This window comes from Euprymna scolopes, chromosome 9 (assembly GCF_053919585.1).
Source record: "Euprymna scolopes isolate OS-2025 chromosome 9, ASM5391958v1, whole genome shotgun sequence".
Lineage (NCBI taxonomy): Eukaryota > Metazoa > Mollusca > Cephalopoda > Sepiida > Sepiolidae > Euprymna > Euprymna scolopes.
In genome coordinates this window covers 82,412,192-82,434,060 of record NC_136490.1, presented here as the reverse complement: position 1 = coordinate 82,434,060, position 21,869 = coordinate 82,412,192, and the positions used below count along the sequence as shown (strand labels likewise).

General features: G+C 47.8%; 1 protein-coding gene across 11 annotated transcripts in view; it reads right to left on the bottom strand.

The window, feature by feature from the left end:
* Positions 1 to 21,869, bottom strand: part of LOC145284732 (putative sodium/potassium/calcium exchanger CG1090) — a 554,458-nt gene that overhangs the window by 264,828 nt on the left and 267,761 nt on the right. The gene's annotated exons all lie outside the window — the stretch shown is intronic.

The following is a 21,869-nucleotide window of genomic DNA, read 5'->3' as shown; positions in this document are numbered from 1 at the left end:
AAGAATAGGGAGCCGGATACTGGTGGGAATATAAACAGAGCTGGATGTTGATGGGCACAAGAATAGGGAGCCAGATGCAGGTGGGAATTGAAACAGAGAGCTGGATGTTGAATGGGCAAAAGAATAGGGAGCAAGATGCTGGTGGAAATTGAAACCGAGAGCCAGATGATGGTGGGTATTGTAACAGAGAGCAGGATGTTGATGGGCACAAGAACAGGGAGGCAGATGCTGGTGGGAATTGAAACAGAGAGCTGGATGTTGATGGGCAGAAGAATAGGGAGCCAGATGATGGTGGGAATTGAAACAGAGAGCTGGATGTTGCTGGGCACAAGCATAGGGAGCCAGATGATGGTGGGAATTGAAACAGAGAGCTGGATGTTGATGGGCACAAGAATAGGGAGCCAGATGATGGTAACAATTGAAACAGAGAGCAGGATGTTTATGGGCACAAGAATAGGGAGCCAGATGCTGGTGGGAATTCAAACGGAGAGCTGGATGTTGATGGGCACAAGAATAGGGAGCCAGATGATCGTGGGAATTGAAACAGAGAGATGGATGTTGATGGGCACAAGAATAGGGAGCCAGATGCTGGTGGGAATTGAAACAGAGAGCTGGATGTTGATGGTCACAAGAATAGGAAGCCAGATGATGGTGGGAATTGAAACAGAGAGCTGGATGTTGATGGGCACAAGAATAGGGAGCCAGATGCTGGTAGCAATTGAAACAGAGAGCCAGATTATGGTTGGTATTGAAACACAGAGCTGGATGTTTATTGGCACAAGAATATGAAGCCAGATGCTGGTAGGAATTGAAACAGAGAGCTGGATGTTGATGGGCACAAGAATAGGAAGCCAGATGCTGGTGGGAATTGAAACAGAGAGCTGGATATTGATGGGCACAAGAATAGGGGGAAAGATGCTGGTGGGAATTAAAAGAGAGAGCAGAATGTTGATGGGCACAAGAATAGGGAGCCAGATGCTGGTGGAAATTGAAACAGAGAGCAGGATGTTGATGGGCAAAAGAATAGGGAGCTAGATACTGGTGGCAATTGAAACAGAGAGCCAGATGCTGGTGGGAATTGAAACAGATAGCTGGATGTTGATAGGCACAAGAATAGGGAGCCAGATGCTGGTGGCAATTGAAACAGAGAGCTGGACATTGATGGGCACAAGAATAGGGAGCCAGACGCTGGTGGGAATTGAAACAGAGAGCAGAATGTTGATGGGCACAAGAATAGGGAGCCAGATGCTGGTGGGAATTGAAACAGAGAGCTGGATGTTGATGGGCACAAGAATAGGGAGCCAGACTCTGTTGGCAATTGAAACAGAGAGCAGGATGTTGATGGGCACAAGAATAGGGAGCCAGATGCTGGTGGGAATTGACACCGAGAGCTGGATGTTGATGGGTACAAGAATAGGGAGCCAGATGCTGGTGGGAATTGAAACAGAGAGCTGGATGTTGATAGGCACAAGAATAGGGAGCCAGATGCTGGAGGGAATTGAAACAGAGAGCTGGATGTTTATAGGCACAAGAATAGGGAGCCAGATGCTGGTTGGAATTGAAATAGAGAGCTGGATGTGTATGGGCACAAGAATAGGGAGCCAGATGATGGTGGGAATTGAAACAGAGAGCAGGATGTTGATGGGCACAAGAATAGGGAGCCAGATGCAGGTGGGAATTGAAACAGAGAGCAGGATGTTGATGGGCACAAGAATAGGGAGCCAGATGCAGGTGGAAATTGAAACAGAGAGCTGGTTGTTGATGGGCACAAGAATAGGGAGCCAGATGCTGGTGGGAATTGAAACAGAGAGCTGGATGTTGATGGGCAAAAGCATAGGAAGCCAGATGCAGGCGGGAATTGAAACTGAGAGCCAGATGATGGTGGGAATTGAAACAGAGAGCTGGATGTTGATGGGCACAAGAATAGGGAGCCAGATGCTGGTGGGAATTGAAACAGAGAGCCAGTTGATAGTGGGAATTGAAACAGAGAGCTGGATGTTGATGGGCACAAGAATAGGGAGCCATATGCAGGTGGGAATTGAAACAGAGAGCTGGATGTTGATGGGCACAAGAATAGGGAGCCAGATGCAGGCGGGAATTGAAACAGAGAGCTGGATGATGGTGGGAATTCAAACAGAGAGCTGGATGTTGATGGGCACAAGAATAGGGAGCCAGATGCTGGTGGGAAATGAAACAGAGAACTGGATGTTGATGGGCAGAAGAATAAGGAGCCAGATGATGGTGGCAATTGAAACAGAGAGCAGGATGTTGATGGGCACAAGAATAGGGAGCCAGATCCTGGTGGGAATTGAAACAGAGAGCTTGATGTTGATGGGCACAATAATAGGAGCCAGATGCAGGTGGAAATTGAAAAAGAGAGCAGGATGTTGATGGGCACAAAAATAGGGAGCCAGACGCTGGTGGGAATTGAAACAGAGAGCTGGATGTTGATGGGCACAAGAATAAGGAGCCAGATGCAGGTGGAAATTGAAACAGAAAGCAGGATGTTGATGGGCACAAGAATAGGGAGCAAGATGCTGGTGGAAATTGAAACAGAGAGCAGGATGTTGATGGGCACAAGAATAGGGAGCCGGATACTGGTGGGAATATAAACAGAGCTGGATGTTGATGGGCACAAGAATAGGGAGCCAGATGCAGGTGGGAATTGAAACAGAGAGCTGGATGTTGAATGGGGAAAAGAATAGGGAGCAAGATGCTGGTGGGAATTGAAACAGAGAGCCAGATGATGGTTGGTATTGTAACAGAGAGCAGGATGCTGATGGGCACAAGAACAGGGAGGCAGATGCTGGTGGGAATTGAAACAGAGAGCTGGATGTTGATCGGCACAAGAATAGGGAGCCAGATGATGGTGGGAATTGAAACAGAGAGCTGGATGTTGCTGGGCACAAGAATAGGGAGCCAGATGATGGTGGAAATTGAAACAGAGAGCCAGATGCTGGTGGGAATTGAAACAGATAGCTGGATGTTGATGGGCACAAGAATAGGGAGCCAGATGCTGGTGGCAATTGAAACAGAGAGCTGGACATTGATGGGCACAAGAATAGGGAGCCAGACGCTGGTGGGAATTGAAACAGAGAGCAGAATGTTGATGGGCACAAGAATAGGGAGCCAGATGCTGGTGGGAATTGACACCGAGAGCTGGATGTTGATGGGTACAAGAATAGGGAGCCAGATGCTGGTGGGAATTGAAACAGAGAGCTGGATGTTGATAGGCAAAAGAATAGGGAGCCAGATGCTGGAGGGAATTGAAACAGAGAGCTGGATGTTGATGGGCACAAGAATAGGGAGCCAGATGATGGTGGGAATTGAAATAGAGAGCTGGATGTTGATGGGCACAAGAATAGGGAGCCAGATGATGGTGGGAATTGAAACAGAGAGCAGGATGTTGATGGGCACAAGAATAGGGAGCCAGATGCAGGTGGAAATTGACACAGAGAGCTGGTTGTTGATGGGCACAAGAATAGGGAGCAAGATGCTGGTGGGAATTGAAACAGAGAGCTGGATGTTGATGGGCACAAGAATAGGGAGCCAGATGCAGGTGGGAATTGAAACAGAGAGCTGGATGTTGATGGGCACAAGAATAGGGAGCCAGATACTGGTGGGAATTGAAACAGAGAGCCAGTTGATAGTGGGAATTGAAACAGAGCGCTGGATGTTGATGGGCACAAGAATAGGGAGCCAGATGCAGGTGGGAATTGAAACAGAGAGCTGGATGTTGATGGGCACAAGAATAGGGAGCCAGATGCAGGCGGGAATTGAAACAGAGAGCTGGATGATGGTGGGAATTCAAACAGAGAGCTGGATGTTGATGGGCACAAGAACAGGGAGCCAGATGCTGGTGGGAATTGAAACAGAGAACTGGATGTTGATGGGCAGAAGAATAGGGAGCCAGATGATGGTGGCAATTGAAACAGAGAGCAGGATGTTGATGGGCACAAGAATAGGGAGCCAGATCCTGGTGGGAATTGAAACAGAGAGCTGGATGTTGATGGGCACAATAATAGGAGCCAGATGCAGGTGGAAATTGAAAAAGAGAGCAGGATGTTGATGGGCACAAAAATAGGGAGCACGACGCTGGTGGAAATTGAAACAGAGAGCTGGATGTTGATGGGCACAAGAATAGGGAGCCAGATGCACGTGGAAATTGAAACAGAGAGCTGGATGTTGATGGGCACAAGAATAGGGAGCCAGATGCTGGTAGGAATTGAAACAGAGAGCTGGATGCTGATGGGCACAAGAGTAGGGAGCCGGATACTGGTGGGAATATAAACAGAGCTGGATGTTGATGGGCACAAGAATAGGGAGCCAGATGCAGGTGGGAATTGAAACAGAGAGCTGGATGTTGAATGGGCAAAAGAATAGGGAGCAAGATGCTGGTGGGAATTGAAACAGAGAGCCAGATGATGGTGGGTATTGTAACAGAGAGCAGGATGTTGATGGGCACAAGAACAGGGAGGCAGATGCTGGTGGGAATTGAAACAGAGAGCTGGATGTTGATGGGCACAAGAATAGGGAGCCAGATGATGGTGGGAATTGAAAGAGAGAGCTGGATGTTGCTGGGCACAAGAATAGGGAGCCAGATGCTGGTGGGAATTGAAACAGAGAGCTGGATGTTGATGGGCACAAGAATAGGGACCAAGATGATGGTGGAAATTGAAACAGAGAGCAGGATGTTTATGGGCACAAGAATAGGGAGCCAGATGCTGGTGGGAATTCAAACGGAGAGCTGGATGTTGATGGGCACAAGAATAGGGAGCCAGATGATAGTGGGAATTGAAACAGAGAGCTGGATGTTGATGGGCACAAAAATAGGGACCCAGATGCTGGATGGAATTGAAACAGAGAGCTGGATGTTGATGGGCACAAGAATAGGAAGCCAGATGATGGTGGGAATTGAAACAGAGAGCTGGATGTTGATGGGCACAAGAATAGGGAGCCAGATGCTGACGGGAATTGAAACAGAGAGCCAGATTATGGTTGGTATTGTAACACAGAGCTGGATGTTTATGGGCACAAGAATATGAAGCCAGATGCTGGTAGAAATTGAAACAGAGAGCTGGATGGTGATGGGCACAAGAATAGGAAGCCAGATGCTGGTGGGAATTGAAACAGAGAGCTGGATATTGATGGGCACAAGAACAGGCGGAAAGATGCTGGTGGGAATTTAAAGAGAGAGCAGAATGTTGATGGGCACAAGAATAGGGAGCCAGATGCTGGTGGAAATTGAAACAGAGAGCAGGATGTTGATGGGCACAAGAATAAGGAGCTAGATGCTGGTGGAAATTGAAACAGAGAGCCAGATGCTGGTGGGAATTGAAACAGATAGCTGGATGTTGATGGGCACAAGAATAGGGAGCCAGATGCTTGTGGCAATTGAAACAGAGAGCTGGACATTGATGGGCACAAGAATAGGGAGCCAGACGCTGGTGGGAATTGAAACAGAGAGCAGAATGTTGATGGGCACAAGAATAGGGAGCCAGATGCTGGTGGGAATTGAAACAGAGAGCAGGATGTTGATGGGCACAAGAATAAGGAGCCAGATGCTGGTGGGAATTGAAATAGAGAGCTGGATGTTGATGGGCACAAGAATAGTGAGCTAGATGCTGGTGGAAATTGAAACAGAGAGCTGGATATTGATGGGCACAAGAATAGGGAGCCAGATGATGGTGGGAATTGAAATAGAGACTGGATGTTGATGGGCACAAGAATAGGGAGCCAGATGATGGTGGGAATTGAAACAGAGAGCAGGATGTTGATGGGCACAAGAATAGGGAGCCAGATGCAGGTGGAAATTGACACAGAGAGCTGGTTGTTGATGGGCACAAGAATAGGGAGCAAGATGCTGGTGGGAATTGAAACAGAGAGCTGGATGTTGATGGGCACAAGAATAGGGAGCCAGATGCAGGCGGGAATTGAAACTGAGAGCCAGATGATGGTGGGAATTGAAACAGAGAGCTCGATGTTGAGGGGCACAAGAATAGGGAGCCAGATGCAGGTGGGAATTGAAACAGAGAGCTGGATGTTGATGGGCACAAGAATAGGGAGCCAGATGCTGGTGGGAATTGAAACAGAGAGCCAGTTGATAGTGGGAATTGAAACAGAGCGCTGGATGTTGATGGGCACAAGAATAGGGAGCCAGATGCAGGTGGGAATTGAAACAGAGAGCTGGATGTTGATGGGCACAAGAATAGGGAGCCAGATGCAGGCGGGAATTAAAACAGAGAGCTGGATGATGGTGGGAATTCAAACAGAGAGCTGGATGTTGATGGGCACAAGAACAGGGAGCCAGATGCTGGTGGGAATTGAAACAGAGAACTGGATGTTGATGGGCAGAAGAATAGGGAGCCAGATGATGGTGGCAATTGAAACAGAGAGCAGGATGTTGATGGGCACAAGAATAGGGAGCCAGATCCTGGTGGGAATTGAAACAGAGAGCTGGATGTTGATGGGCACAATAATAGGAGCCAGATGCAGGTGGAAATTGAAAAAGAGAGCAGGATGTTGATGGGCACAAAAAAAGGGAGCACGACGCTGGTGGGAATTGAAACAGAGAGCTGGATGTTGATGGGCACAAGAATAGGGAGCCAGATGCACGTGGAAATTGAAACAGAGAGCTGGATGTTGATGGGCACAAGAATAGGGAGCCAGATGCTGGTAGGAATTGAAACAGAGAGCTGGATGCTGATGGGGACAAGAGTAGGGAGCCGGATACTGGTGGGAATATAAACAGAGCTGGATGTTGATGGGCACAAGAATAGGGAGCCAGATGCAGGTGGGAATTTAAACAGAGAGCTGGATGTTGAATGGGCAAAAGAATAGGGAGCAAGATGCTGGTGGGAATTGAAACAGAGAGCCAGATGATGGTGGGTATTGTAACAGAGAGCAGGATGTTGATGGGCACAAGAACAGGGAGGCAGATGCTGGTGGGAATTGAAACAGAGAGCTGGATGTTGATGGGCACAAGAATAGGGAGCCAGATGATGGTGGGAATTGAAAGAGAGAGCTGGATGTTGCTGGGCACAAGAATAGGGAGCCAGATGCTGGTGGGAATTGAAACAGAGAGCTGGATGTTGATGGGCACAAGAATAGGGAGCTAGATGATGGTGGAAATTGAAACAGAGAGCAGGATGTTTATGGGCACAAGAATAGGGAGCCAGATGCTGGTGGGAATTGAAACAGAGAGCTGGATGTTGATGGGCACAAGAATAGGGAGCCAGATGATAGTGGGAATTGAAACAGAGAGCTGGATGTTGATGGGCACAAAAATAGGGAGCCAGATGCTGGTGGGAATTGAAACAGAGAGCTGGAAGTTGATGGGCACAAGAATAGGAAGACAGATGATGGTGGGAATTGAAACAGAGAGCTGGATGTTGATGGGCACAAGAATAGGGAGCCAGATGCTGGTGGAAATTGAAACAGAGAGCCAGATTATGGTTGGTATTGAAACACAGATCTGGATGTTCATGGGCACAAGAATATGAAGCCAGATGCTGGTAGAAATTGAAACAGAGAGCTGGATGTTGATGGGCACAAGAATAGGAAGCCAGATGCTGGTGGGAATTGAAACAGAGAGCTGGATATTGATGGGCACAAGAACAGGCGGAAAGATGCTGGTGGGAATTAAAAGAGAGAGCAGAATGTTGATGGGCACAAGAATAGGGAGCCAGATGCTGGTGGAAATTGAAACAGAGAGCAGGATGTTGATGGGCACAAGAATAAGGAGCTAGATGCTGGTGGAAATTGAAACAGAGAGCCAGATGCTGGTGGGAATTGAAACAGATAGCTGGATGTTGATGGGCACAAGAATAGGGAGCCAGATGCTGGTGGCAATTGAAACAGAGACCTGGACATTGATGGGCACAAGAATAGGGAGCCAGACGCTGGTGGGAATTGAAACAGAGAGCAGAATGTTGATGGGCACAAGAATAGGGAGCCAGATGCTGGTGGGAATTGAAACAGAGAGCAGGATGTTGATGGGCACAAGAATAGGGAGCCAGATGCTGGTGGGAATTGAAACAGAGAGCTGGATGTTGATGGGCACAAGAATAGGAAAACAGATGATGGTGGGAATTGAAACAGAGAGCTGGATGTTGATTGGCACAAGAATAGGGAGCCAGATGCTGGTGGGAATTGAAACAGAGAGCCAGATTATGGTTGGTATTGAAACACAGAGCTGGATGTTTATGGGCACAAGAATATGAAGCCAGATGCTGGTAGAAATTGAAACAGAGAGCTGGATGTTGATGGGCACAAGAATAGGAAGCCAGATGCTGGTGGGAATTGAAACAGAGAGCTGGATATTGATGGGCACAAGAACAGGCGGAAAGATGCTGGTGGGAATTAAAAGAGAGAGCAGAATGTTGATGGGCACAAGAATAGGGAGCCAGATGCTGGTGGAAATTGAAACAGAGAGCAGGATGTTGATGGGCACAAGAATAAGGAGCTAGATGCTGGTGGAAATTGAAACAGAGAGCCAGATGCTGGTGGGAATTGAAACAGATAGCTGGATGTTGATGGGCACAAGAATAGGGAGCCAGATGCTGGTGGCAATTGAAACAGAGACCTGGACATTGATGGGCACAAGAATAGGGAGCCAGACGCTGGTGGGAATTGAAACAAAGAGCAGAATGTTGATGGGCACAAGAATAGGGAGCCAGATGCTGGTGGGAATTGAAACAGAGAGCAGGATGTTGATGGGCACAAGAATAGGGAGCCAGATGCTGGTGGGAATTGAAACAGAGAGCTGGATGTGGATGGGCACAAGAATAGTGAGCTAGATGCTGGTGGAAATTGAAACAGAGAGCAGGATGTTGATGGGCACAAGAATAGGGAGCCAGATGCTGGTGGGAATTGAACCAGAGAGCAGGATGTTGATGGGCACAAGAATAGGGAGCAAGATGCTGGTGGGAATTGAAACAGAGAGCTGGATGTGATGAGCACTAGAATAGGGAGCCAGATGCTGGTGGGAATTGAAACAGAGAGCTGGATGTTGATGGGCACAAGAATAGGGAGCCAGATGCTGGTGGGAATTGAAACAGAGAGCAGGATTTTGATGGGCACAAGACTAGGGAGGCAGATGCTTGTGGGAATTGAAACAGAGAGCTGGATGTTGATGGGCACAAGAATAGGGAGCCAGATGATGGTGGGAATTGAAACAGAGAGCTGGATGTTGATGGGCACAAGAATAGGGAGCAAGATGCTGGTGGGAATTGAAGCAGAGAGCAGGATGTTGATGGGCACAAGAATAGCGAGCCAGATGCTGGTGGGAATTGAAACAGAGAGCTGGATGTTTATGGGCACAAGAATAGGGAGGCAGATGCCGGTGGCAATTGAAACAGAGAGCCAGATGCTAGTGGGAATTGAAACAGAGAGCTGGATGTTGATGGGCACAAGAATAAGGAGCCAGACGCTGGTGGGGATTGAAACAGAGAGCAGAATGTTGATAGGAACAAGAATAGTAAGCCAGATGCTGGTGGGAATTGAAACAAAGAGCAGGATGTTGATGGGCACAAGAATAGGGAGCCAAGTGCTGGTGGGAATTGACACAAAGAGCTGGATGTTGATGGGCACAAGAATAGGGAGCCAGATGCTGGTGGGAATTGAAACAGAGAGCTGGATGTTGATGGGCACAAGAATAGGGAGCAGGATGCTGGTGGGAATTGAAATAGAGAGCAGGATGTTGATGGGAACAAGAATAGGGAGCCAGATGCTGGTGGGAATTGAAACAGAGAGCTGGATGTTGATGGGCACAAGAATAGGGAGCCAGATGATGGTGCGAATTGAAAAAGAGTGCTGGATGTTGATGGGCACAAGAATAGGGAGCCAGATGCTGGTGACAATTGAAACAGAGAGCCAGATTATTGTTGGTATTGACACAGAGAGCTGGATGTTTATGGGCACAAAAATATGAAGCCAGATGCTGGTAGGAATTGAAACAGAGAGCTGGATGTTGATGGGTACAAGAATAGGAAGCCAGATGCTGGTGTGAATTGAAACAGAGAGCAGGATGTTGATGGGCACAAAATAGGTTGCCAGATGCTGGTGGGAATTGAAACAGAGAGCTGGATGTTTATGGGCACAAGAATAGGGAGCCAGATGCTGGTGGCAATTGAAACAGAGAGCTAGATGCTGGTGGGAATTGAACCAGAGAGCTGGACATTGATGGGCACAAGAATAGGGAGCCAGACGCTGGTGGGAATTGAAACAGAGAGCAGAATGTTGATGGGCACAAGAATAGTTAGCCAGATGCTGGTGGGAATTGAAACAGAGAGCAGGATGTTGATGGGCACAAGAAGAGGGAGCCAGATGCTGGTGGGAATTGAAACAGAGAGCTGGATGTTGATGGGCACAAGAATAGGGAGCCAGATGCTGGTGGAAATTGAAACAGAGAGCAGGAGTTTGATGGGCACAAGAATAGGGAGCAAGATGCTGGTGGGAATTGAAACAGAGAGCTGGATGTTGATGGGCACAAGAATAGGGAGCAGGATGCTGGTGGGAATTGAAATAGAGAGCAGGATGTTGATGGGAACAAGAATAGGGAGCCAGATGCTGGTGGGAATTGAAACAGGGAGCTGGATGTTGATGGGCACAAGAATAGGGAGCAAGATGCTGGTGGGAATTGAAACAGAGAGCTGGATGTTGATGGGCACAAGAATAGGGAGCCAGATGATAGTGGGAATTTAAACAGAGAGCTGGATGTTGATGAGCACAAGAATAGGGAGCCAGATGCTGGTGGGAATTGAAACAGAGAGCTGGATGTTGATGCGCACAAGAATAGGGAGCCAGGCGCTGGTGGGAATCGAAACAGAGAGCAGAATGTTGATGGGCACAAGAATATGGAGCCAGATGCTGGTAGGAATTTAAACAGAGATACAGAGGATGGTGGGTATTGAAACAGAGAGCAGGATGTTGATGGGCACAAGAATAGGGAGCCAGATGCTGGTGGGAATTGTAACAGAGAGCTGGATGTTGATGGGCGCAAGAATAGGGAGCCAGATGCAGGTGGGAATTGAAACAGAGAGCTGGATGTTGATTGGCACAAGAATAGGGAGCCAGATGATAATGGGAATTGAAACAGAGAGCTGGATGTTGATGGGCACAAGAATAGGGAGCCAGATGATGGTGGGAATTGAAACAGAGAGCTGGATGTTGATGGGCACAAGAATAGGGAGCCAGATTATTTTGGGAATGGAAACATAGAGCTGGATGTTGATGGGTACAAGAATAGGGAGCCAGATGATGGTTGAAATTGAAACATAGAGCAGGATGTTGATGGGCACAAGAATAGGGAGCCAGATACTGGTGGGAATTGAAGCAGAGAGCTGGATGTTGATGGGCACAAGAATAGGGAGCCAGATGATGGTGGGAATTGAAACAGAGAGCTGGATGTTGATGGGCAAAAGAATAGGGAGCCAGATTATCGTGGGAATTGAAACAGAGAGCTGGATGTTGATGGGCACAGGAATAGGGAGCCAGATGATGGTGGGAATTAAAACAGAGAGCTGGATGTTGATGGGCACAAGAATAGGGAGCCAGATGATGGTGGAAATTAAAACAGAGAGCTGGATGTTGATGGGAACAAGAATAGGGAGCCAGATGCATGTGGGAATTAAAACAGAGAGCTGGATGTTGATGGGCACAAGAATAGGGAGCCAGATGCTGGTGGCAATTGAAACAGAGAACCAGATTATGGTTGGTATTGAAACAGAGAGCTTGATTTTTATGGGCACAAGAATAGGAAGCCAGATGCTGGTAGGAATTGAAACAGAGAGCTGGAGGTTGATGGGCACAAGAATAGGAAGCCAGATGCTGGTGGGAATTGAAACAGAGGGCTGGATATTGATGGCAACAAGAATAGGGAGCCAGATGCTGGTGGGAATTGAAACAGAGAGCTGGATGTTTATGGGCACAAGAATAGGGAGCCAGATGCTGGTGGCAATTGAAACAGAGAGCCAGATGATGGTGGGAATTGAAACAGAGAGCTGGATATTGATGGGCACAAGAATAGGGAGCCAGACGCTGGTGGGAATTGAAACAGAGAGCAGAATGTTGATTGGCAAAAGAATAGGGAGCCAGATGCTGGTGGGAATTGAAACAGAGAGCTGGATGTTGATGGGCACAAGAATAGGGAGCCAGATGCTGGTGGGAATTGAAACAGAGAGCAGGATGTTGATGGGCACAAGGATAGGGAGCCAGATGCTGGTGGGAATTGAAACAGAGAGCAGAATGTTGATGGGCACAAGAATAGGGAGCAAGATGCTGTTGGGAATTGAAACAGAGAGCTGGATATTAATGGGCACAAGAATTGGGAGCCAGATTCTGATGGGAATTGAAACAGAGAGCAGGATGTTGATGGGCACAAGAATAGGGAGCCAGATGCTGGTGGGAATAGAAACAGAGAGCTGGATGTTGATGGGCACAAGAATAGGGAGCCAGATGATGGTGGGAATTGAAACAGAGAGCAGGATGTTGATCCGCACAAGAATAGGGAGCCAGATGCTGGTGGGAATTGAAACAGAGAGCAGAATGTTGATGGGCACAAGAATAGGGAGCAAGATGCTGGTGGGAATTGAAACAGAGAGCTGGATGTTGATGGGCACAAGAATAGGGAGCCAGATCCTGGTGGGAATTGAAACAGAAAGCAGGATGTTGATGGGCACAAGAATAGGGAGCCAGATGCTGGTGGGAATTTAAACAGAGAGCAGGATGTTGATGGGCACAAGAATAGGGAGCCAGATGCTGGTGGCAATTGAAACAGAGAGCAGGATGTTGATGGGCACAAGAATAGGGAGACAGATGCTGGTGGGAATTGAAACAGAGAGCTGGATGTTGATGGGCACAAGAAAAGGGAGCCAGATTCTGGTGAGAATTGAAACAGAAAGCTGGATGTTGATGGGCACAAGAATAGGGAGCCAGATGCTGGTGGCAATTGAAACAGAGAGCAGGATGTTGATGGGAACAAGAATAGGGAGCCAGATGCTGGTGGGAATTGAAATAGAGAGCTGGATGTTGATGGGCACAAGAATAGGGAGCCAGATGCTTGTGGGAATTGAAACAGACAGCTGGATTTTGATGGGAACAAGAATAGGGAGCCAGATGATTGTTGGATTGAAACAGAGAGCTGGATGTTTATGGGCACAAGAATAGGGAGCCAGATGATTGTGGGAATTGAAACAGAGAGCTGGATTTGTATGGGCACAAGAAAAGGGAGCCAGATGATGGTTGAAATTGAAACAGTGAGCAGGATGTTGATGGGCACAAGAATAGGGAGCCGGAGACTTGTGGGAATTGAAACAGAGAGCTGGATGTTGATGGGCACAAGAACAGGGAGCCAGATGATTGTGGGAATTGAAACAGAGCTAGATGTTGATGGGCACAAGAATAGGGAGCCCGATGCTGGTGAGAATTGAAACAGAGAGCAGGATGTTGATGGGCACAAAAATAGGGAGCCAGATGCTGGTGGGAATTGAAACAGAGAGCTGGATGTGATGAGCACAAGAATAGGGAGCCAGATGCTAGTGGAAATTGACACAGAGAGCTGGATGTTGATGGGCACAAGAATAGGGAGCCAGATGCTGGTGGCAATTGAAACAGAGAGCAGGATGTTGATGGGCACAAGAATAGGGAGCCAGATGCTGGTGGGAATTGAAATAGAGAGCTGGATGTTGATGGGCACAAGAATAGGGAGCCAGATGCTTGTGGGAATTTAAACAGACAGCTGGATTTTGATGGGAACAAGAATAGGGAGCCAGATGATTGTTGGATTGAAACAGAGAGCTGGATGTTGATGAGCACAAGAATAGGGAGCCAGATGATTGTGGGAATTGAAACAGAGAGCTGGATTTGTATGGGCACAAGAATAGGGAGCCAGATGATGGTGGAAATTGAAACAGTTAGCAGGATGTTGATGGGCACAAGAATAGGGAGCCGGAGACTTGTGGGAATTTAAACAGAGAGCTGGATGTTGATGGGCACAAGAACAGGGAGCCAGATGATTGTGGGAATTGAAACAGAGCTAGATGTTGATGGGCACAAGAATAGGGAGCCCGATGCTGGTGAGAATTGAAACAGAGAGCAGGATGTTGATGGGCACAAAAATAGGGAGCCAGATGCTGGTGGGAATTGAAACAGAGAGCTGGATGTGATGAGCACAAGAATAGGGAGCCAGATGCTAGTGGGAATTGACACAGAGAGCTGGATGTTGATGGGCACAAGAATAGGGAGCCAGATGCTGGTGGGAATTGAAACAGAGAGCAGGATGTTGATGGGCACAAGAATAGGGAGGCAGATGCTTGTGGGAATTGAAACAGAGAGCTGGATGTTTATGGGCACAAGAATAGGAAGCCAGATGATGGTGGGAATTGAAACAGAGAGCTGGATGTTGATGGGCACAAGAATAGGGAGCAAGATGCTGGTGGGAATTGAAGCAGAGAGCAGGATGTTGATGGGCACAAGAATAGGGAGCCAGATGCTGGTGGGAATTGAAACAGAGAGCTGGATGTTTATGGGCACAAGAATAGGGAGGCAGATGCTTGTGGCAATTGAAACAGAGAGCCAGATGCTGGTGGGAAATTAAACAGAGAGCTGGATGTTGATGGGCACAAGAATAGGGAGCAAGATGCTGGTGGCAATTGAAACAGAGAGCTGGACATTGATGGGCACAAGAATAGGGAGCCAGACGCTGGTGGGGATTGAAACAGAGAGCAGAATGTTGATGGGCACAAGAATAGTAAGCCAGATGCTGGTGGGAATTGAAACAAAGAGCAGGATGTTGATGGGCACAAGAATAGGGAGGCAGATGCTTGTGGCAATTGAAACAGAGAGCCAGATGCTGGTGGGAATTTAAACAGAGAGCTGGATGTTTATGGGCACAAGAATAGGGAGCCAGATGCTGGTGGCAATTGAAACAGAGAGCCAGATGCTGGTGGGAATTGAAACAGAGAGCTGGATGTTTATGGGCACAAGAATAGGGAGCCAGATGCTGGTGGCAATTGAAACAGAGAGCCAGATGCTGGTGGGAATTGAAACAGAGAGCAGGATGTTGATGGGCACAAGAATAGGGAGCCAGATGCTTGTGGGAATTGAAACAGAGAGCTGGATGTTGATGGGCACAAGAATAGGGAGCCAGATGATGGTGGGAATTGAAACAGAGAGCTGGATGTTGATGGGCACAAGAATAGGGAGCCAGATGCTGGTGGGAATTGACACAGAGAGCAGGATGTTGATGGGCACAAGAATAGGGAGCCAGATGCTGGTGGGAATTGAAACAGACTGCTGGATGTTTATGGGCACAAGAATAGGGAGGCAGATGCTGGTGGCAATTGAAACAGAGAGCCAGATGCTGGTGGGAATTGAAACAGAGAGCTGGATGTTGATGGGCACAAGAATAGGGAGCCAGATGCTGGTGGCAATTGAAACAGAAAGCTGGACATTGATGGGCACAAGAATAAGGAGCTAGACTCTGGTGGGGATTGAAACAGAGAGCAGAATGTTGATGGGCACAAGACTAGTAAGCCAGATGCTGGTGGGAATTGAAACAAAGAGCAGGATGTTGATGGGCACAAGAATAGGGAGCCAGATGCTGGTGGGAATTGACACAGAGAGCTGGATGTTGATGAGCACAAAAATAGGGAGCCAGATGCTGGTGGGAATTGAAATAGAGAGCTGGATGTTGATGGGCACAAGAATAGGGAGCAGGATGCTGGTGGGAATTGAAATAGAGAGCAGGATGTTGATGGGAACAAGAATAGGGAGCCAGATGCTTGTGGGAATTGAAATGGAGAGCTGGATGTTGATGGGCACAAGAATAGGGAGCCAGATGATGGTGGGAATTGAAAAAGAGAGCTGGATGTTGATGGGCACAAGAATAGGGAGCGAGATGCTGGTGGCAATTGAAACAGAGAGCCAGATTATGGTTGGTATTGACACAGAGAGCTGGATGTTTATGGGCACAAAAATATGAAGCCAGATGCTGGTAGGAATTGAAACAGAGAGCTGGATGTTGATGGGCACAAGAATAGGGAGCCAGATGCTGGTGGGAATTGAAAGAGAGAGCTGGATGTTTATAGGCACAAGAATAGGGAGCCAGATGCTGGTGGCAATTGAAACAGAGAGCCAGATGCTGGTGGGAATTGAAACAGAGAGCTGGATGTTTATGGGCACAAGAATAGGGAGGCAGATGCTGGTGGCAATTGAAACAGAGAGCCAGATGCTGGTGGGAATTGAAACGGAGAGCTGGATGTTGATGGGCACAAGAATAGGGAGCCAGATGCTGGTGGCAATTAAACAGATAGCTGGACATTGATCAGCACAAGAATAGGGAGCCAGACGCTGGTGGGAATTGACACAGAGAGCAGAATGTTGATGGGCACAAGAATAGTTAGCCAGATGCTGGTGGGAATTGAAACAGAGAGCAGGATGTTGATGGGCACAAGAATAGGGAGCCAGATGCTGGTGGGAATTGAAACAGAGAGCTGGATGTTGATGGGCACAAGAATACGGAGCCAGATGCTGGTGGAAATTGAAACAGAGAGCAGGATGTTGAAGGGCACAAGAATAGGGAGCCAGATGCTGGTGGGAATTGACACAGAGAGCTGGATGTTGATGGGCACAAGAATAGGGAGCCAGATGCTGGTGGGAATTGAAACAGAGAGCAGGATGTTGATGGGAACAAGAATAGGGAGCCAGATCCTGGTGGGAATTGAAACAGAGAGCTGGATGTTGATGGGCACACGAATAGGGAGCCAGATGCTGGTGTAAATTGAAACAGAGAGCTGGATGTTGATGGGCACAAAAATAGGGAGCCAGATGATTGTGGGAATTTAAACAGAGAGCTGGATGTTGATGGGCACAAGAATAGGGAGCCAGATGATGGTGCGACTTGAAACAGAGAGCTGTATGTTGATGCGCACAAGAATAGGGAGCCAGGCGCTGGTGGGAATTCAAACAGAGAGCAGAATGTTGATGGGCACAAGAATATGGAGCCAGATGCTGGTAGGAATTGAAACAGAGATACAGAGGATGGTGGGTATTGAAACAGAGAGCAGGATGTTGATGGGCAAAAGAATAGGGAGCCAGATGCTGGTGGGAATTGAAACAGAGAGCTGGATGTTGATGGGCACAAGAATAGGGAGCCAGATGCAGGTGGGAATTGAAACAGAATGCTGGATGTTGATTGGCACAAGAATAGGGAGCCAGATGATAATGGGAATTGAAACAGAGAGCTGGATGTTGATGGGCACAAGAATAGGGAGCCAGATGATGGTGGGAATTGAAACAGAGAGCTGGATGTTGATGGGCACAAGAATAGGGAGCAAGATTATTTTGGGAATGGAAACAGAGAGCTGGATGTTGATGGGTACAAGAATAGGGAGCCAGATGATGGTTGAAATTGAAACATAGAGCAGGATGTTGATGGGCACAAGAATAGGGAGCCAAATGCTGGTGGGAATTGAAACAGAGAGCTGGATGTTGATGGGCACAAGAATAGGGAGCCAGATGATGGTGGGAATTGAAACAGAGAGCTGGATGTTGATGGGCACAAGAATAGGGAGCCAGATTATCGTGGGAATTTAAACAGAGAGCTGGATGTTGATGGGCACAGAAATAGGGAGCCAGATGATGGTGGGAATTAAAACAGAGAGCTGGATGTTGATGGGCACAAGAATAGGCAGCTAGATGATGGTGGAAATTAAAACATAGACCTGGATGTTGATGGGAACAAGAATAGGGAGCCAGATGCATGTGGGAATTAAAACAGAGAGCTGGATGTTGATGGGCAAAAGCATAGGGAGCCAGATGCTGGTGGCAATTGAAACAGAGAGCCAGATGCTGGTGGGAATTGAAACAGAGAGCTGGATGTTGATGGGCACAAGAATAGCAAGCCATATGCTGGTGTGAATTGAAACCGAGAGCTGGATATTGATGGGCACAAGAATAGGGAGCCAGACGCTGGTGGGAATTGAAACAGACAGTAGAATGTTGATTGGCACAAGAATAGGGAGCCAGATGCTAGTGGGAATTGAAACAGAGAGCTGGATGTTGATGGGCACAAGAATAGGGAGCCAGATGCTGGTGGGAATTGAAACAGAGAGCAGGATGTTGATGGGCACAAGAATAGGGAGCCAGATGCTGGTGGGAATTGAAACAGAGAGCAGGATGTTGATGGGAACAAGAATAGGGAGCCAGATGCTGGTGGGAATTGAAACAGAGAGCTGGAGTTTGATGGGCACAAGAATAGGGAGCAAGATGCTGGTGGGAATTGAAACAGAGAGCTGGATGTTGATGGGCACAAGAATAGGGAGCAGGATGCTGGTGGGAATTTAAATAGAGAGCAGGATGTTGATGGGAACAAGAATAGGGAGCCAGATCCTGGGGGGAATTGAAACAGAGAGCTGGATGTTGATGGGCACAAGAATAGGGAGCCAGATGCTGGTGGGAATTGAAACAGAGAGCTGGATGTTGATGGGCACAAGAATAGGGAGCCAGATGATGGTGGGAATTTAAACAGAGAGCTGGATGTTGATGGGCACAAGAATAGGGAGCCAGATGATGGTGCGACTTGAAACAGAGAGCTGGATGTTGATGCGCACAAGAATAGGGAGCCAGGCGCTGGTGGGAATCGAAACAGAGAGCAGAATGTTGATGGGCACAAGAATATGGAGCCAGATGCTGGTAGGAATTGAAACAGAGATACAGAGGATGGTGGGTATTGAAACAGAGAGCAGGATGTTGATGGGCACAAGAATAGGGAGCCAGATAGTGGTGGGAATTGAAACAGAGAGCTGGATGTTGATGGGCACAAGAATAGGGAGCCAGATGCAGGTCGGAATTGAAACAGAGAGCTGGATGTTGATGGGCACAAGAATAGGGAGCCAGATGCTGGTGGGAATTTAAACAGAGAGCAGAATGTTGATGGGCACAAGAATAGGGAGCCAGATGATGGTGGGAATTGAAACAGAGAGCTGGATGTTGATGGGCACAAGAATAGGGAGCCAGATTATTTTGGGAATGAAAACAGAGAGCTGGATGTTGATGGGTACAAGAATAGGGAGCCAGATGATGGTTGAAATTGAAACATAGAGCAGGATATTGATGGGCACAAGAATAGGGAGCCAAATGCTGGTGGTAATTGAAAGATAGAGCTGGATGTTGATGGGCACAAGAATAGGGAGCCAGATGATGGTGTGAATTGAAACAGAGAGCTGGATGTTGATGGGCACAAGAATAGGGAGCCAGATGCTGGTGGCAATTAAAACAGATAGCTGGACATTGATCAGCACAAGAATAGGGAGCCAGACGCTGGTGGGAATTGAAACAGAGAGCAGAATGTTGATGGGCCCAAGAATAGTTAGCCAGATGCTGGTGGGAATTGAAACAGAGAGCAGGATGTTGATGGGCACAAGAATAGGGAGCCAGATGCTGGTGGGAATTGAAACAGAGAGCTGGATGTTGATGGGCACAAGAATACGGAGCCAGATGCTGGTGGAAATTGAAACAGAGAGCAGGATGTTGAAGGGCACAAGAATAGGGAGCCAGATGCTGGTGGGAATTGACACAGAGAGCTGGATGTTGATGGGCACAAGAATAGGGAGCCAGATGCTGGTGGGAATTGAAACAGAGAGCTGGAGTTTGATGGGCACAAGAATAGGGAGCAAGATGCTGGTGGGAATTGAAACAGAGAGCTGGATGTTGATGGGCACAAGAATAGGGAGCAGGATGCTGGGGGGAATTTAAATAGAGAGCAGGATGTTGATGGGAACAAGAATAGGGAGCCAGATCCTGGTGGGAATTGAAACAGAGAGCTGGATGTTGATGGGCACAAGAATAGGGAGCCAGATGCTGGTGGGAATTGAAACAGAGAGCTGGATGTTGATGGGCACAAGAATAGGGAGCCAGATGATGGTGGGAATTTAAACAGAGAGCTGGATGTTGATTGGCACAAGAATAGGGAGCCAGATGATGGTGGGAATTGAAACAGAGAGCTGGATGTTGATGGGCACAAGAATAGGGAGCAAGATGCTGGTGGGAATTGAAGCAGAGAGCAGGATGTTGATGGGCACAAGAATAGGGAGCCAGATGATGGTGGGAATTGAAACAGACTGCTGGATGTTTATGGGCACAAGAATAGGGAGGCAGATGCTGGTGGCAATTGAAACAGAGAGCCAGATGCTGGTGGGAATTGAAACAGAAAGCTGGATGTTGATGGGCACAAGAATAGGGAGCCAGATGCTGGTGGCAATTGAAACAGAAAGCTGGACATTGATGGGCACAAGAATAAGGAGCCAGACTCTGGTGGGGATTGAAACAGAGAGCAGAATGTTGATGGGCACAAGACTAGTAAGCCAGATGCTGGTGGGAATTGAAACAAAGAGCAGGATGTTGATGGGCACAAGAATAGGGAGCCAGATGCTGGTGGGAATTGACACAGAGAGTTGGATGTTGATGGGTACAAGAATAGGGAGCCAGATGATGGTTGAAATTGAAACATAGAGCAGGATGTTGATGGGCACAAGAATAGGGAGCCAAATGCTGGTGGGAATTGAAACAGAGAGCTGGATGTTGATGGGCACAAGAATAGGGAGCCGGATGATGGTGGGAATTGAAACAGAGAGCTGGATGTTGATGGGCACAAGAATAGGGAGCCAGATTATCGTGGGAATTTAAACAGAGAGCTGGATGTTGATGGGCACAGAAATAGGGAGCCAGATGATGGTGGGAATTAAAACAGAGAGCTGGATGTTGATGGGCACAAGAATAGGCAGCTAGATGATGGTGTAAATTAAAATAGAGAGCTGGATGTTGATGGGAACAAGAATAGGGAGCCGGATGCATGTGGGAATTAAAACAGAGAGCTGGATGTTGATGGGCAAAAGCATAGGGAGCCAGATGCTGGTGGTAATTGAAACAGAGAGCCAGATGCTGGTGGGAATTGAAACAGAGAGCTGGATGTTGATGGGCACAAGAATAGGAAGCCATATGCTGGTGTGAATTGAAACCGAGAGCTGGATATTGATGGGCACAAGAATAGGGAGCCAGATCCTGGTGGGAATTGAAACAGAGAGCTGGATGTTGATGGGCACAAGAATAGGGAGCCAGATGCTGGTGGGAATTGAAACAGAGAGCTGGATGTTGATGGGCACAAGAATAGGGAGCCAGATGATGGTGGGAATTTAAACAGAGAGCTGGATGTTGATGGGCACAAGAATAGGGAGCCAGATGATGGTGCGACTTGAAACAGAGAGCTGGATGTTGATGCGCACAAGAATAGGGAGCCAGGCGCTGGTGGGAATCGAAACAGAGAGCAGAATGTTGATGGGCACAAGAATATGGAGCCAGATGCTGGTAGGAATTGAAACAGAGATACAGAGGATGGTGGGTATTGAAACAGAGAGCAGGATGTTGATGGGCACAAGAATAGGGAGCCAGATAGTGGTGGGAATTGAAACAGAGAGCTGGATGTTGATGGGCACAAGAATAGGGAGCCAGATGCAGGTCGGAATTGAAACAGAGAGCTGGATGTTGATGGGCACAAGAATAGGCAGCTAGATGATGGTGTAAATTAAAACAGAGAGCTGGATGTTGATGGGAACAAGAATAGGGAGCCGGATGCATGTGGGAATTAAAACAGAGAGCTGGATGTTGATGGGCAAAAGCATAGGGAGCCAGATGCTGGTGGTAATTGAAACAGAGAGCCAGATGCTGGTGGGAATTGAAACAGAGAGCTGGATGTTGATGGGCACAAGAATAGGAAGCCATATGCTGGTGTGAATTGAAACCGAGAGCTGGATATTGATGGGCACAAGAATAGGGAGCCAGACGCTGGTGGGAATTGAAACAGAGAGTAGAAT